General features: G+C 43.4%; 1 protein-coding gene across 1 annotated transcript in view; it reads left to right on the forward strand.

Annotated features, from left to right (window-relative positions):
* ANO6 (anoctamin 6) overlaps positions 1-18,369 on the forward strand; it is a 164,563-nt gene that overhangs the window by 138,445 nt on the left and 7,749 nt on the right. The gene's annotated exons all lie outside the window — the stretch shown is intronic.

The raw sequence follows: 18,369 nt of genomic DNA on the forward strand, positions 1-18,369 counted from the left end.
TTGGGCAGTTGAATGCAGTCTTCCATTCGTCTCCTTCCTTAATCCTAATACGGTAGTATGCTTCCCTCAGGTCTAGTTTGGTAAAAATCTTTCCTTTCGATAGGTGGGATAACATATCCTTCATTAGGGGAAGGGGGTACAGATTACATTCACTAATTGTGTTCAAATTTCTATAGTCCACAACCAAACGAAAGGACCCATCCTTCTTCTCCCTGAACAGAACCGGGGCGGCCACTTTGGGTTTGGCAGGCTCAATAAATCCTCTTTCTAAGTTTTTCTTTATGAATCTCTCCATTTCTGCCATTTCCCTTGGGCTCATGGCATACATCCTGGGTTTTGGGAGTTTTGCCCCAGGTTTGAATTCTATGGTGCAGTCTGTGGGGCGGTGGGGGGGAAGCTCATCTGCTCTTTCCTCACTGAAAACCTCAGCCAGGTCCCTGTATTCCTCTGGTATCTCTGGTAATCCCTTCTCTTTCCCCACTGCTGCTGTCTCCTCCCTCTGGGTTGGGGGGATGCTTTTGGAGTCTACGTTCTTCTGCCCCCCCTTTGGGAAGTTGAGTTCTGCTGTCCTCCAGTTTATCCTGGGGTTCCATTTCTTCAGCCATTCCAGTCCTAGGATCATTGGGCATTCCATGCCTGGGGCCACTATAAACGTTATGTCCTCCTCATGGGGCCCCAGTGATAGGTGGATTGGTAAAGTGGCTAGGGTGGCTGGTCCTCCCCCTGCTATTGTCCCATCTAATTGACTAAAAGAGATTGGATGTTTTAGCCTCCTCACTGGGATGCTCAATCTCTCCACCAGCGTTGGGCTGATAAGGCAGCGGATGCACCCAGAGTCTATCAGAGCTTTTATTTTGGCTGCTTCAGGCATAGGGAAAGCTAATATAGTCACTGTCTTAAGTATGGGTGGAAGGGGTCCACTTACCAATGGTTCTCCCTCTGAGCTGTCTTCCGAGTTGTCCACCGTCCCTGCGGTGCAGGCCGGAGTCCAGTCCCAGTTCCTGGCAGGAATTGTGGACTCTACAGCCTCTGTCCCCTTCATGGAAGATTCTTTTGTGTTGCCTTGGGGCTTCCCCGGCTTCTTGGAGGATGATGCCTCTGGTTTTCGTGGGGGGGCTTTTGAACGACATTCTGCAGCACGGTGGCCCTCTCTCCCGCAGTTGAAGCAACTTGTTGATTTTTTGGCTGTGGCTGGTGGGTTTTCCCCCTCGCGTGTTTGCTCGGGTGGCAGGCGGCCCCATGGTTTTCCTCTGCGGTGTCTCTTCAGTAGGTCTATTTCCACTTCCTCCGCCAGGATGTACCAGTCGTCAAGGTGGGGTGGGTCTCCTCGAGGCAGGCAAGCATCATACAGGTCGTAGTTCAGACCGTCTTTGAAATGGCTAAGGAGGATGTCTTCTGGCCAGTTCAGCTTGCTGGCAATGGCTCGGAATTCTTGGGTATAATCAGCCACTGCTCGCCTGCCCTGCCTCACCGTTTTGATTCTCTCCCGGGCCTTACGGTCAGCCAAAGGATCCTCGAACCGTCGCCTCAAAGATGACATGAATCGGTTGAAGTCGTTGAGTTCTGGGGCGTTGGAGTCATGCAAGTTCACCACCCAGTCTGCAGCCATCCCGTCCAGGGCAGATTGCACAATTCGGATGCGTGTTTTGTCACTGGGGATGTCCCGTCCATACTCTTCCATGTAGCTGAGGACTTGGGTTAGGAAAAATCCCAGTCGTGATGGCTCCCCCTTGAATTTGACTTCCAGGGGCGGGAGTCTTTGGCTGGAGCGTTGTCTGCGCCGTGGCCGGTATCGCTCCTCATCCTGGTCATCCTGGTCCCCATCTGTGGTTCTGGGGGGCCCCGGGGATGGCCCCGGGGTTTCAGGTGTTGGATCCCCTCCGTTACCTTTCCAGTTGCGTCCCCAGGCGCTGCCTCGGTTGCGATTTTCAGCTCTCTCCTCCCTGAGTGAACTCAGGGTTGCTTTCATCAGATCAATGGCCTTTTCCAGGATCCGCTCCTCCTCGCTGGCGTGCAGGGAACTCTCCATCTCTTGCCTCCATTCCGGTTGGTGGTTACTACGCCTCAGGGTCTTTTCTCCCAAAGCCTTTTCCCACTCACTTTTCCTTCCAACGCCCATCGACCACCGGGGTTTTCGGTCGTACTGCTCCACCGCTTCTTCCCCGGGGGAATATGCTGCTTCAGTTTCCCATTGTCTCTGGGATTCCATTTGGGGGGAAGACTCCCCCTCCATGGGGCTTCCCTCCTCTCTTGCTTCGTCGCCAGACATTTGCATTTGTTGCAAAGTCCCCCGGTAAGGTTTTTCCCTTCCAGGTTGACTCTTAAAGCAGATTCCGTCTACTGTCAGGACCCACCTCAATCCACATCTTAGGAAATAAGAACTCTTGGATGCAAGTTTAGTCCAAAAGGAAAATGTTTACTAGGAAGGAATCGATTGTGGGAATACAAGACGGAATCTGAGAAAAGTTACATTTCAATCCTATATAAACCATTCCCATTCCAGTCCCTCCCCTCATCCATTTGGTCAGGCTGTCGTCAGTTGCTAGGTGTCAGGTCCTTCCATGGGAAAGGGAACTCTCCTTGGTTTTATGGTTATTGCTTCCCTTTTTCAGTTGTAAATGAAGACACAAACCAGATCTGTCTGTCCCCCTCCCTTCCCCCGTTAAAACATCCCCTGTTGTTTGAAAATCGCTTTAGTAACCATCCTCTCCCCCCCCCTCGGAGAGATGGCAGAATCCCCAGTAATAGCACGTTGTTCTACCTATACAATTATGAAATGTGATGTAAATGGATTCTGACACAAATGGTTGTACAATTTCTTCTTAAAAACCTCAAGTTTTGAATCACCCACAACTTCTGGAGGCAGGTCATTCCATTCAGTAATTGTTCTAACTGTCAGGATATTTCTTCTTATTTATTTATTTATTTATTTATTTGTTTGTTTGTTTGTTTGTTTGTTTGTTTATTCGGTTTATATACCGCCCTATTCCCAAAGGACTCAGGGCGGTTTACAAGGCAAAATTTAAAAACAATCCAATATAAAATTAAAATAAAATTAAATTAAGTCTAGCCGCAAAAATTAAATCACAATTTAAAAACATTAAACCCCTCAGTCCAGACCAGATAGCTCAAAGAGCCAGGTTTTTAGGTCCCGGCAAAAAGAACGAAGGTCGGGGGCAGTCCGGAGTTCCGTTGGCAGTTGATTCCATAGGGCAGGCGCGCCCACAGAGAATGCCCTCCCCCTGTGGATCGCCCGTTGGCAATCCTTGACCGGCGGTACCCTGAGGAGGCCCTCCCTGTGGGAGCGCACAGGACGATGGGAAATTGACGCTGGCAGGTGTTCCCTTAGATAATCTGGGCCCATGTCATTTAGGGCTTTATAGGTCATCACCAGCACCTTGAATCTCACCCGGAGGGCAACCGGAAGCCAATGCAGCTCGCGGAGAAGAGGTGTTACATGGGAGTATTGGGAGACTCCCATCACAACTCACGCGGCTGCATTCTGCACCAGCTGAAGCCTCCAAGTGGTCCTCAGGGGCAGCCCCATGTAGAGAGTATTGCAGTAGTCTAGCCGGGAGGTCACGAGCGCATGGGTGACTGTTCATAGCGCATCTCGGTCCAGATAGGGCCGTAACTGGCGCACCAGGCGAACCTGGGCAAAAGCCCCCCTGGCCACGGCTCCTATATGATCTTCCAAACTGAGCCGTGAATCCAGGAGGACACTCAGGTTGCGGGCCCTATCAACAGGGGGTAACACCTCACCCCCCATAGTTAACAATGGAAAAGATTGGTTAGTCTGAGATGCCGATATGCACAGCCACTCAGTCTTGGCAGGATTGAGACGAAGCCTGTTTCTCCCCATCCAAACCCGGACCGCTTCCAGGCAACGGGACATCACGTCGAGGGCATCACTGGGTTGGTTCGGGGTGGAAAGAAAAAGCTGGGTATCATCAGCATACTGATGATACCCCACCCCGAAACCACGAATGAGCTCACCCAGCGGCTTCATATAGATGTTGAACAAGAGGGGAGAGAGGACCGAAACCTGAGGAACTCCACAAACGAGAGGCCTCGAGGCAGACCTCTGCCCTCCCGTCAACACCGACTGCGAGCGGCCCAGGAGGTAGGAAAACCACCGCAAAACAGTGCCTCCCACTCCCAACCCCCTGAGACGTCGCGGTAGGATACCATGGTCGATGGTATCAAAAGCCGCTGAGAGGTCTAATAGGACTAGGACAGAAGAACAACCCCTATCCCGAGCCCGGCAGAGATCATTCACCAGTGCAACCAATGCCGTCTCCGTGCTGTACCCGGTCCTGAAGCCCGATTGGTATAGGTCCAGATAATCAGTTTCCTCCAGGAACAGAGGGAGCTGAAGTGCCACCACGCTCTCAACCACCTTCGCAAGAAAGTGAAGGTTGGAGACTGGACGGTAGTTGTTCAAAATAGCTGGGTCCAGGGTAGGCTTCTTGAGGAGGGGCCTCACCACTGCCTCCTTCAAGGCGGCAGGGAAGGTACCCTCCTTCAAAGAAGCAGTTATTACTGCCTGGAACCAGCTTCGTGTCTCCTCCCGGGCTGCATATACCAGCCAGGAGGGGCACGGGTCTAATAAACACATGACGGAACTCAGTCTCCTCATGATCCTGTCCACCTCATCTGGGGTCACAGGATCGAATTCACTCCAGGTAACATTCTCTAGACTGCTCGATTCCTCCCCGTCAGTCTCTGCCCAGTCAGAATCCAAACCAGCTCGAATCTGAGCGATTTTGTCCGTCAGGTGATAGCTAAAGTCCTCGGCTCACCCCTGTAAGGGCTCCTCCTTCACCTCCTGATTAAGGAGGGAGTGAGTCACCCTAAACAGGGCGGCCGGGCGATTATCTGCGGATGCGATGAGGGCAGCGAAGTAATTAGACTTCGCTGTCCTCATCACCGTGAGATAAGACCTTGTAAAGTTTTTTAACCGCAACCGGTCAGACTCAGACCGGCTGGATCTCCAACATCTCTCTAGACCTCGTCTCCGACGCTTCATCTCCCGGAGCTCCACAGAAAACCATGGAGCCCACCAGGATCTGCGCCGGGTCAGGGGTCGCAAGGGTACAACACGGTCGAGCACCCTGGTGGCAGCCCTTTCCCAGGCATCCACCAAGGTGTCGGCCGGGCTGTGAGCGAGGGGGATAGGTATAGACCCAAGTGCCATCTGGAACCGTTCTGGATCCATTAGGCGCCTGGGGCAGAACCACCTGGTCGGTTCCGCAGCCCAGCAGCGGGGGGTGACATAGTGGAAGACCAACCGCAGGAGGTGATGATCAGACCATGACAGGGGGACAATAGATAGCGAGCCCCCTCCCAGATCATCAAACCACTGCCCAGATAAGAAAACTAGGTCGAGAGTGTGTCCTCCCCCATGAGTCGGACCCTGAATTACTTGGGTCAGGTCCATGGCTGTCATGGAGGCCATGAACTCCTGGGCCAACTCAGATGACCCTCCCAGAGAAGGCAGGTTAAAGTCACCCAGAACTATAAGTCTGGGAAACTCAACCGTCAACCCTGAGAGGACGTCGAGAAGTTCAGGCAGGGCCGTTGCTACACAGCTGGGCACCAGGTATGTTAGCAACAAGCCCAACTGAGCCCCAGGGCCACACCTCAGGAGGAGGGATTCACTCCCGCCTATCTGTATAATAGTGGTCTCCCGCGGACATAAGGTCTCCCGTATAACTACTGCCACCCCACCACCCCTGCCGTGAGCCCGTGGCCGATGTAACACACAGAAACCTGGAGGGCAAAGCTCAGTCAGAGGGACACCTCCCTCTGAGCCCAACCAGGTTTCTGTAATGCATGCCAGATCCGCGTGTTCCTCCTCGATCAAATCACGGACGAGGGGAGCCTTGTTCACAACGGATCTGGCATTAAAGTACACCAGCCTGAGCTCAGGGGCCTGATCCCTCTCACCCCCGGATAAATGGGTACCAACTGGAGGGTCGGAGCACGCTACCGCTTGAAGACAGCGGGGGCGCGATCCCAGGTGTTGATATGGCCCTCCGTGTAACTGCCTGCAGCCGTTCCCAATCGTCGTGGGGATTTGAAACCCCACCCCAATGCCAGGGAAACCAGGAGACCCCAACCCTAACCCCATCTCGCCGGGAACCATTTCAGGCCTGGACTGACGACCGGTTGGTGGGGTACACCCCAATTCCCTCCCAACCCTACCATTCCCCCCCTCCCTAACCCTTTAAAACAGCCGGCTAGAAAACATATTAGGGGCCTCTTAATATATCTCCACCAGAGGCCCCTATCTATGCCCAACCATAGTTCTAGGTTGGTTATCTCCTTCATTAGTTTCCATCCATTGCTTCTTGTTCTGCCTTCAGGTGCTTTGGAGAATAGATTGAGCTATTCTTCTTTGTGGTAGCCCCTTAGATATTGGAAACACTGCTATCATGTCATTCCAAGTCCTTCTTTTCATTAAACTAGACATACCCAATTCCTACAACCATTCTTCATATATTTTATGAAGCCTCTAATCATCTTTGTTGCTCTTTCTGCATTCAACTTTTTTATGTTGTGGTGACCAAAACTGGATGCAATATTTCAAGTGTGGTGTTAGCAAGGTACTATAAAGTGGTACTAACATTTCACATGATCTCAATTCTATCCCTTTGTTAATGCAACCTAGGACTGCATTTTTTGGCAGCTGCAGCACACTGCTGGCTGGTATTTAAGTGATTGTCCACTAGGACTCCAAGATCCCTCTTGCAGTTACTACTGTTGAGCCAGGTACCACCTATTCTATACCTGTGCATTTGGTTTTTTGTTGCCTAAATGTAGAACCTTAATTTTCTCACCACTGAATTTCATTTTGTTAGACAGGGCCCAGTGTTTAAGTCTGTTGAGATTCTTCTGTATCTTAAGCCTATCTTCTGGAGTGTTGGCTACTCGTGCCAGCTTGCTGTCATCTGCAGATTGGATGAATTTACCTTCTATCCCCTTGTCTAAATAATTTATGAAGATATTGAGAAGAGTACTGGGCCTAAGATAGAGCCTTGAGGTACCCATTTCTCTCCATATAGATGCAGTTCCATTAAGGACCTCATGAATGCGATTGGTCAGGCAGTTAGGAATCCATCTGGTGATGATGCTATCTAACCTACATTTTTCTATCTTATCAAGTAGTAGGTTCTGGTTTTTTCAAATAGTAGGTTATGGATTTTTTTACTTCTGTTTCCAGATGTTCTTTCTTTTTTAAGAGGGGGAGGAAGGCTGGTGTCAAGGAATTATCTTCCTTTTGGTTACATTATATATAAGTGCCATGTGTCAAGCCCCGTGGGCTTGCCACTTGAGGGAGGGGCAAGGGAGACAGCCATGAGGCTTCGCGGCCTGGTGCCAGGCTGGTGATGATGCTGAACACCTGGGGAATCCCTCGGCTCGACCGCTGAACACCTGAGAGGCTCCTTGGCATGGTGCTAGGCTGTCAATGACGCTGAATGCCCAGGGAGTCTCTGGCTCAACTGCGGAGCAGCTGGCTGGGGCTGGAGCCCCAACAGCGGCGAACAGCAAGAATGGCACCCAGGGAAAAGAAGGGGGAGATCCTACCTGCATCCCACGCTGCTGAACAGCCAGGTGGCTGCGCTGCTGACAAACAGCTGATCGGCGCAGAAATGGATGCAGGGGACTGCATAGCAAGCCGGAGGAAGGAACCAGGGGGCGGCATTACTGCTTTTGAAAATGCTAGCCGGATGCTGGCTAGCTGGATGGGGGGTGGAAGTGAGGGGACTGACTGTATGTAAGGCCCTAGGAGAAGATCACTCCCAGCACTGACTTTGTTTGCCATCATTAAACACTGGTCAGACCGTTCCTGCTTTGACAGCTACCTTGTCGACCATCGTTTGTCTTCTGTGGGGACCAGGGCTGGTGGCACAGTGGTTAAAGTGTAGGTTAATTCGATTCTCACTGGCTCAAGGTTGACTCAGCCTTCCCAGATTGTTGGGGGCAATATGCTGACTCTGTAAACTGCTTAGAGAGTGCTGTAAAGCACTGTGAAGTGGTATATAAGTCTAAGTGCTATTGCTATTTCTCCCCACAACATGAATTTGTAGTCCTGAAAATGAAAAGTATGTCAGTGACCAATTTTGAGCAGAAAAACTGCCAAAAGAAAGGTATTACCGGTAATTATTCCTCTGCTATTGCTGTTACTACTTTATTGTAGATGTTTGCAACTTTCCTATGCAACATCAAGCTTGATCCTCAATCCAGCCACTTAGTGAACTGAATATAATTACCTGCTACAGTTTAAAATTATGAATGGTGACTGTAAAATCTCAGTATATGGTTACTATAATGATAACGTGTGCTCCTCATGAGTCTTGTTCAAAATAAGAACCTCTTTCCATGCCTTAGCTTGCTTTTATTGTTTCCTTTTTCCCAAAAAGATCTCCACAATCACTTGCAACATTGAAAAAATGTTGAATTAAGAGCGCCCTCAGTGTAAGGCAGGCCCAGTGCTCTTCAACATCTTCATCAACGACTTGGAGGAGGGGATAGATGGGGAACTCATCAAATTTGCAGACAACACCAAGCTGGCTCATAGATCCTGTTTACAGTTCTTGTTTACATTTGTTTTTCCCACAATGTTCCCACATTCTTGCTGGTTAAGATTTTCTCAAAGTTAATTACATTTAAATATTTAAGTCTATTTTTTCTCATGTAAGCCAACCCAATACTTTTACCTTTCTTAAGGAATAAATAAGACTAAAAAAAAGAAAAAAATAAGAATTAAAAAAGATAGTATGTTACTTAAAATCCCTATTTCCTATAAGCTAATACATATTTATTTCCAAAAAATTGTTCTTTTTTACCATAATTAAAATATATAATTAATCTTTAAATATTCCATTTAATAAAACTAGTCCTCTAGTCTTTTAACTCCTTTTTTAATCCATTGTAATTTTTCTTAAAGTCAATTACCTTTAGATATCTAAAACATTTCCTTTATATAGCCATTCCAACTCTTTTATGTTACTCATATCAAAAATAAAATTTAAAAAAAAGAAGAAAAAGAAAGTACTATGTTACTTGAGGGGATCAAGTACAATATCTATGTGAGAGGCATTTGCCCATTCATTTTTGTTGAAAATATTTTTCTTTCTTTTTCTCTCTGCTTATCATTTTTTGTCTCTCCAGTTCTAGTTTGTTTTCTGGCATCTTTGCAGTCCATTTTGTCCAATCTTTTTTCTTATCCTCAAATTTGTTTTGTGGTGTTAAAGTATAAGTTGTCTTTTCCAATCCAGCATTCTTGTAATTTTTTTCCCACTTGGATTAAATCATACTTCTTTGTTTTGTTAGGTTCCATCTTTTAGTCTCTATACTCAAATTTGTATTCAGTTGTCTATTTTATCTGTTCCTTCTCTGTTGTTGTTTCCTGGGATTTTTTTTGTTATAAAGTTAAATTGGAGATGAATTGGTTTATATTTTCAAAGTTATTTTGGATTTCTTTGTGGTTTGAAATCATTGTTATTTGAATTAGTTGCAACATATCGTATGTCTCCTCTTGAAAAGTATTTATTTTTTCTTGATATGTTCTTTCTATAAGTCTCTGATTTTCCATAATGACCAAGAATCTAAATTTTCTTTTCTCTGCAAATAGCTTTGGGGTCAGAGAGTTAAATAGATACTTGTAATCCAGAAAGTTCAAAAATGTTTTTTTTTTTGTTCCCTGAAGTTTGTAAGTCTCACTTTGTCTGCAGCCCAGATTGTTTTCTTTTTCGTCACAGCTGTTCTCTTTTGTAGAGCTTTGAAAGTCACAAGTAGAGATTAGTTTTTTCCAGTCCTGCATGAAAGCCATAGCTGTTGTAGTCTTCATGCACCACTAGATGTCAGCACTGGTTTATTTTTCAAATTTTCTAAATGAACAAATTGCCTTTAAAATTAGAATCTTAACCATTCATTAACTTCAAACTTATCCAAATTTAGGTTTTATAGTCATTTCATTTCAATATGTTTTGGTCCTCCATAAAAGGTTTAATTTACCACTTCTGTTAGTAAAAGGGTGGGGCAAAAATCCCCCTCCTTTACTTTCTAAGTTTTTTTGCTTCTTGGGATTTTTTTTCCTTCAGGAAAGTTGATAAGTAGGATAGAGAAAATCGATGTTCTTACCCAGATTCAAACGTGTTGTTTAGAATCAGTTTAAAATAGTGCTTTTGACTTCGGTTGCTTGCAGCTTGGGCTAGACTCTGAAATTAGGTTAGCCTTTCTCCTGTTGGTTTCTGGAAGGTTTCTCCTGGACTGATCGGGTCGACTGCCATCTCTCTGAGGTCCCCGGGACTTCCTTCCTTCTTTGCTGCCTCTTTGAGGAAGAAACTCAGCCAAAGGGCACGGAGTCCCGAACACCTTGACTTGCCGCGCTGCTGCACAGGACCGGAAGTCTAACACCACAATTTCTTTATTCTTATATTGTAATGGTTCATCTCTGACTCTTCTCAGTATCTTATCTCTTATTGTTTTCTTTATAAATCTGACATGGACTTCTCTGGGTAGTTTGTATTTCCTTGCATAGCTTGAATTCATTCATATATCTCCATTTGTATCTCTGCTTGGTCTGTTTTTAAAGCCTCTGCCAGTAGATTAATAATCACTTCTGCTATATCTTCTTCTCTGTCTTCAGGAATATTTTGGAATCTTAAGGAGAGTACAGCTTTCTCCCTTTCCAAAGCTGTAATTGCTCCTTCTAAAATTGGTTTGCTTGTTCTAATTTTTCATTTTCTTGCATTAGTGTTTCCATTTTTTGTCAATATCATCTGATTTATTTTCCATTCTCTGAATTCTTTGTTCATTTTCAGCAATCATTTGCTGATGAGCCTCAAATTGTGTCTTTATATCCAGCATTTGTTCATTTAATTTATCAAAGTTACTTTTTGTCTCTTCATGATTTCTCTGTGTTGATTCCTGAATTAATTTTAATGTAGTCTGCATCTCAGTTTGAGCAGTATTTATTTTTTCTTGCTGCAACATTGTTTCAATAGATCCCTGGTTTGTTGGGCTAGATGTTCCAACCAAGGGTGCAGAGGACATTTTTTTCATAATTATAGTGAGATTTGGTGCACTCATTTTTAATTGAGTGAATTTTATAAATCCACAAGGAGAAAAAGCAAGATTAAAAAGGGGGGGGGGAAGCCAACTCTCTTAGGCTAAAATCCAACCATAAAATGATCCAACTACTTTAAGCTAAATCCAGATGCTCCAGTTAGTTTAAAGATGTAAAAAGCCCTCTGTTTCCAAAGTTTCTGTTGTAGTTATATCCAGGGTCAAAAGATATGATTGTGGGGAGCCTTTTCTAGTGTAAAGTCATATAAAGCTCTTTGTTTACACCAGGTGTTGTTTCAAGGTCAAGAGCTTTTCAAGTTATTTTAGTATTTGGTATTGCTGTAGTATCTCCTTTCACTACTATATGTCCTTATTTACTGTTTTGTCTATATCCAAATTTTAAAAGTTTTTTCCTTCTTTTAAAAGTTTTTTTCAAGCTGTTTTCTCATAAAAGTTAAATATAAAAAGATTTTCCACACCATAAGAATTAACTAGATTTTGACTTCCGGTGGCTACACCGCGCCGAATGGCAGCTTTTCCCTGGCCGCCCGCCCTGAGGCTTCGTTGGAGCCGCGGAGACAGTGACAATCAGCTGTTCCGTGGCTCGTAAACTTCCCCTTCGGGAGAAGAAGGGGAAGTGAGTTTTCTCGGATAGTGGAAGAGCTCCCCAAGACCTCCCAGAATTATCTGGGGGTCGGAGGGTGAGAGCCCCCACAGAGTCCGAGGCTTTCTCCGAGTCCAGGACGCCTTTGCTCTGTGCAGGAGCGAAGCTAGAGGCTGCATCCACATCTGCGGATTATAGTGATTTATGTGTGCCTTTAAAGCAGAACGAGCTGACCAGGAGGAGTAAAGTTGCAAGTATTCAGAACTTTAACTCGAGGTGCTTTAATCTTCTCCATTTATAAATTAGACTTTGAAGAAAGAAAAAAAATGGCGCTGAAATGTTTTTTCTTTTTAAAAGAATAAATTACGAGGATTTTGTTAAAATTTAAATAATATATTGGAATTTTTTCTCTTTTTTATTATTATTGCTAATAAGGGTTCATCTCCTTTTTTTGGGGAAAGTGAAAGTGATAAGACAAAGTGATTTGTAGCAAGTGAAAATGGCTTCAAGACGGCAGGCAGTTCCTGTTGTTTCTAAAACCTCAATCTCTTCTCCTGTCATTCAGCCTACTGCAAAACCCAGATCCCCTCCACCCTCTCCTCCACCACCAGCACTTACACTTAAAGACCTGCAGGATGCTTTGAAGTTGCAGGCACAAGAAATGACTTTACAAATAAAGGAAGAGGTAGCTGATCTTCTTGAACTTAAAAATAGAGAGATGAGAGAAGATATTTTGTTTGCATTTCAAGGCCTGGCTGCACATATTGAATGTTTAGATGACTGCGTGGATGAGGTTGTGGAAAATAGTGACAGACTTGAAAATAGAATTGCTAAAGCAGAAAATAAAATTGACAAAACTGAGGATGAGCTGATGATTTCGCAATTTAAAGAAATGGAATTTGCTCTGAGAATAAGAGGGTTGAGAGAAACCCCCCGTGAGGACTTACTGGAAGAGGTGATTAAGGTCATTGCTCCCATCTTGGGATGGGATCCTAAGGAGTTATCAAGGGAGGTGGAAAAAATTTTCAGGGTCAATTCCTAGATTGCGAGGCAGAAGAATTTACCTAGAGATGTGGTGATTTATTTCTCTAAGAGGTCACTTCGAAATGAGATGATCCAGGCCTTTTATCAACAGAGATTTCAAATTGCAGGTCAAGATATTATAATTTTGAAAAAAATACCTCCTAAGATGTTGAGAAAAAGAAAGGATTTTGGTTTTTTGTCTGATGAACTTAAAAATCGACAAATTCAGTTCAAATGGGAGATCCCTGTTGGAATAGTGGTGAATCTTGCAGGGACACGATATAGGCTTAATACGATTGCTAAGGCAAAAGAATTTTATACTTATGTCCTGAAAGCAGGTTCACCACCATCTCCATTGCCTAAGAGAGCGGAAGAAGATAAACAACAAGTTGAAGGTGCATCAGCACAGTTTGTTGGAGAGGCACAATTGGTTGAACCTACTGAACAAAGTTTGATGTTAAAGGCTGAACCAAAAGACCAGAGAATGATACGTGCGGCGCATAAGCGGAGAGAAAAGGAACAACTGAAACAGAAGATGGAGTCTGTTTGGTGGAGCAGTGGGCTAATGCCTCCTTAAGTAACACCAGCTGCCTGCAATTAGTGCAGGTTTGCATCCCACCAGGCTCAAGGTTGACTCAGCCTTCCATCCTTCCGAGGTAGGTAAAATGAGGACCCAGATTGTTGGGGGCAATAAGCTGACTTTGTAATAATGCCGCTTGGGGGGGCGAAAGCCCTAATAAGCAGGCATATACATAGAATGAAGTCTATTGCTAAGCACATTGCTTTGTGCTTAAATTGTAAGCCGCCCTGAGTCTTCGGAGAAGGGTGGGATATAAATGGGATTAAAATAAAAAATAAAATTCTGGGCCTATGATACAAGGCCCTGTTATTATGGAGCCGGTGGGAGGGGCGCGACCAAAGAGACCAACTGCAGATCTCCAGGTGCCGTTCCAGAGGTTCCAGGTCGCTGAGGATGGCGATAAAGCTTTTGACATGGAATGTTAATGGCTTAAATTCACCACAAAAAAGAATAGAAAGTGTTTCATTATTTGAAGCAACATAAAAATGATATTGTTTGCCTACAAGAAACTCATATTTGTGCAAAAGATCAAAAATACTTGATTAATTCTCAGTTGGGACTTCATTTTATAGCATCTGCTCCAGATAAAAAGAGTGGAGTGGTTATCTACTTTAGAAGAGATTTATCTGCTACGTTAATTGAATCTGATCCACAGGGAAGATATGTTATTATTGAACTATTGTTACAAGGCAAGAAGATTCTCATTATTGGATTATATGCTCCTAATCAACAGCAAGGAAAGTTTTACAAGTTTTTACATGATAAACTAATTCAATTGGATTATAAATCTGTTATTTTGATGGGTGATTGGAATGGTGTTTTGGACTCAAATAAGGACAAGAAGAGGTCTAAAAACTCTCCTATCTATTCTAGATTGCCTAAAAGTTTTTTTTGATTTGAAAGAAGACTTGGAGCTAAGAGATATCTGGCGGGAGCGGAACTTGGAGGATAGAGATTTTACTTTCTTTTCGGACAGGCATCAATCGTTTTCTAGAATTGACTTTTTTTAGTTACTGGTGATCTTACTTCCAGGGTCAAGAATGTCAAGATTTTTCCTAGAACGTTGTCGGATCATAGTCCTGTATGGATGGAATTATTTAGGGAAGATGGGATAAGAAGATCTTGGAGGTTGAATGAAAATTTATTTAGATATGATGTACTTTCAGAAAAATGTAAAGATTATTTGAAAGAGTTTTTTGTTCTGAATATGCATAAAGGAACACCGATTGAAATGGTTTGGGATGCCAGTAAAGCTTATATGAGGGGGATTTTGATTCATATGAACAATGGTCATAGGTGTAAGCAGATGCAAAAATGTAAAGAATTGGAAGAAGAGATTAAATTGAAGGAGAAAGCTTTTATTTTGAATCCATTAGATAAGAGATTAAGGATTTCAATAAATTTGTTGAAAGAGCAATTTAATATGTTAATGGCAGATCAGGTTGCAACTAATTTGAGATATGCGAAGCATAATACTTTTTGTAATGCAAACAAGCCTGGTAGGTGGTTAGCTTATCAATTAAGGAAGTTACGTACAATAGAGAAAATAGAATATAAGGGTAAAGAAACATATCAACAAAATTTGATTAAAAAAGTTTTTTTTGATTTTTATCAAAAGTTATATGCTAGTGAGAATGTACATACCTTAGGTAAAGGTAAAGGTTCCCCCGCACATGCATGCTAGTCGTTTCCAACTCTAGGGGCCGGTGCTCATCTCCGTTTCAAAGCCGAAGAGCCAGCGCTTGTCCGAGGACGTCTACGTGGTCATGTGGCTGGCATGACTAGACGCCAAAGGCGCACGGAACGCTGTTACCTTCCCACCGTAGTGGTCCCTATTTTTCTACTTGCATTTTTACGTGCTTTCGAACTGCTAGGTTGGCAGAAGCTGGGACGAGTAACAGGCGCTCACTCTGTTACGCGGCACTTGGGATTCGACCCGCCAAACTGCCGACCTTCTGATCAACAAGCTCAGCATCTTAACCCACTGAGCCACCGCGTCCCCACATACCTTAGATATAGATAAATATTTACAGGAAGCACATATTCCTATGCTTTCACATGAACAAAGGGAAGGGATGAATTGTTTAATCACTTCTGAAGAAATTATATCAGTAATTAAACAGTTAAAAGTGGGTAAGGCTCCGGGTACAGATGGTTTAACAGCAATTTATTACAAAACTTTACTTACAGAGATGGTAGAACCTTTAAAGGAACTATTTAACAATATCCAGGCTGGAGGGGAGGTGCCTCCATCTTGGAGAAGGGCTTTTATATCGTTGATCCCAAAGGAGGATCAAGATCTTACTCAGCCTAAGAATTATAGATCTATATCGCTTTTAAATACAGATTATAAGATTTTTGCAAAAATATTGGCAAATAGATTAATGTCAGTTTTGAAACAGATGGTTCATACAGATCAGTCTGGATTTATAACTGGAAGATATATGAAATATAATGTAAGACAATTAGTTAATTGAGTATTTGGATAAGAATAACCAAGTCCCTGCGGCATTGATATTTTTGGATGCTGAAAAAGCTTTTGATCAATTGAATTGGCAATTTTTATTGAAAGTTGTGGAAAAGATGAACTTTGGGGATGAATTTCTGCAATCTATTAAGGCCATATATCAACAACAATCAGCGCAAATTATAATTAATGGGGGATTAACAGATGCATTTAAAATTGAAAAAGGTACAAGACAAGGGTGTCCTCTGTCACCATTATTGTTTGTTTTAACATTGGAGATTTTATTGATTAAAATTCAGGAATCACCTAAAATACAGGGAATAAAAATAAAACAGAATGATTATAGATTAAGAGCGTTTGCAGATGACTTGGTTGTTACACTATCTCAACCGATTCAATCGGTTATAGATTTGATGGAAATTATAAAACAATATGGGAAAGTTTCGGGCTTTAAGGTGAATAATAATAAGACTAAAATATTATCTAAAAATATGACTATGAATGAGAAGCATACGTTAGTAAAATTGACAGGTTATGAAATTGTGAAAAAGGTTAAATATTTGGGGGTATATATTACAGCTTCTAATGTGAAATTATATAAGAATAATTATGAGACGTTATGGTTAAAAGTACAAAAGGATTTAAATAATTGGAAATAATTACAATTATCTTTGTTGGGAAAAATTGCAGCTGTTAAAATGAATGTTTTTACCAAAGTTTCTTTTTCTGTTTCAAATGATACCTATTTTGAAAAAAGATGCTAATTTGGATGAGTGGCAGAAGGGTATTAATAAATTTATCTCTCCAGGGAAACCTTCGGACCTCTTAGGGTCCCCAGACAGAGCGAAATTGGGCTAAGAAGCCAGAGCTCCAATTTCTTCCACCCATCCCGTCATGACATCAAGACATCAAAAATATCTGTCATTAGTTAGAACTAGATAGGACAAGCAAGCAATATATCTGTCAGAACCCTTAAACCCCTTTTTCCCTTAATCCCCTTTTCCCTTTTCGGGTTCTGACATTCTATTGGGGAAGAGTGGGCATATGGGCTTTCAGCTTCCTTTGCTTTGTTCTTTCTCTTTGAAATGTCCCATCCCTTTCTTGGGGTGAGAAAGAAATGTGTCTCTGCCCATCTGCCTTATCTCTGGGCGGGGGTAAGGCGGCGCAAAGAGACCTGACAACCTTGAGGGTGGCGCATTATTGGTTCGTTCCCACAACAATTTGACACCTTTGGACTGACTCTATTTGAAACTACCGGATGGACAGTTGGAGTGGGGTTTTGGATTCCAACTTTGAATGTACTGCTTTGTGCGGGAAACCCTTAGATCGTGCCTTACTTCCCTGTAGTCAGCACCCCCCAATAAAAGCTCCTGTTGAAATCATGCAAGTTTCAAGAGTTCTACTTTCTTGGGAGGTTTAACTGAGGCAGGCCCTTACAATGCTCCAACACTGGAGGTTTTTAAGAAGAGACTGGACATCCATTTGCCTGAAATGGTATAGAGTTTCCTGCCTGAGCAAGGGGGTGGACTAGATGACCTCCAAGGTCCCTTCCAACTACTTCTTCTTCTTCTTCTTCTTCTTCTTCTTCTTCTTCTTCTTCTTCTTCTTCTTCTTCTTCTTCTTCTTCTTCTTCTTCTTCTTCTTCTTCTTCTTATTATTATTATTATTATTATTATTATTACTATTATTATATCACTGAATTATCAACTCTAGGAAGCAACAACACAACTGTATGTCTATGGAGATTCTCAGTCATCCAGGTCATGGTTGTCCCATGCTTTTTCAAAAGATGACATAATTTTCCTTGAAAATGTTTCACATCTCATCCAAGAAGCTTCTAGGGCTTGTGAAAAACAAGACAGTGGACTAGAGATCATTTAATCTCTGTTTATATTCAGATGTGGGATATGTAATTTCAGGCCTGCTAATCTCTGTAGCCAAGAAATTAAAAGACGCTTGCTCCTGGGGAGGAAAGCCATGGCAAATCTAGACAGCACACTAAAAAGCAGAGACATCACCCTGTCAACAAAAGTGCGTATAGTCAAGGCTATGGTCTTCCCAGTTGCAATGTATGGCAGTGAAAGTTGGACCATAAGAAAGGCTGAGCGCCAAAGAATTGAGGCCTTTGAACTATGGTGCTGGAGAAGACTCCTGCGAGTCCCTTGGACTGCAAGGCGATCAAACCGGTCAGTCCTAGAGGAGATCAATCCTGACTGCTCTTTAGAAGGCCAGATCCTGAAGCTAAAACTCAAATACTTTGGCCACCTAATGAGAAGGAAGGACTCACTGGAGAAGAGCCTAATGCTGGGAAAGATCGAGGGCAATAGAAGAAGGGGACGACAGAGAATGAGGTGGCTGGATGGAGTCACTGAAACAGTAGGCGTGAGCTTAAATGGACTCCAGAAGATGGTAGAAGACAGGAAGGCCTGGAGGAATGTTGTCCATAGGGTCACGATGGGTCGGACACGACTTCGCAGCTAACAACAACAACAACAATCTCATTACTGATCAATAAAACTGAAAAACTGAAAAAAAATAGATTTCCAGAATTCTTTAGTGCTCAGTTTAATCTACTAGGATGAACAGAAAGTTATTGTCTGAATAGTTGGATAAAATTGA

Source organism: Vipera berus, assembly GCF_964194415.1.
Source record: "Vipera berus genome assembly, chromosome: 6".
In the NCBI taxonomy this organism is placed as follows: domain Eukaryota; kingdom Metazoa; phylum Chordata; class Lepidosauria; order Squamata; family Viperidae; genus Vipera; species Vipera berus.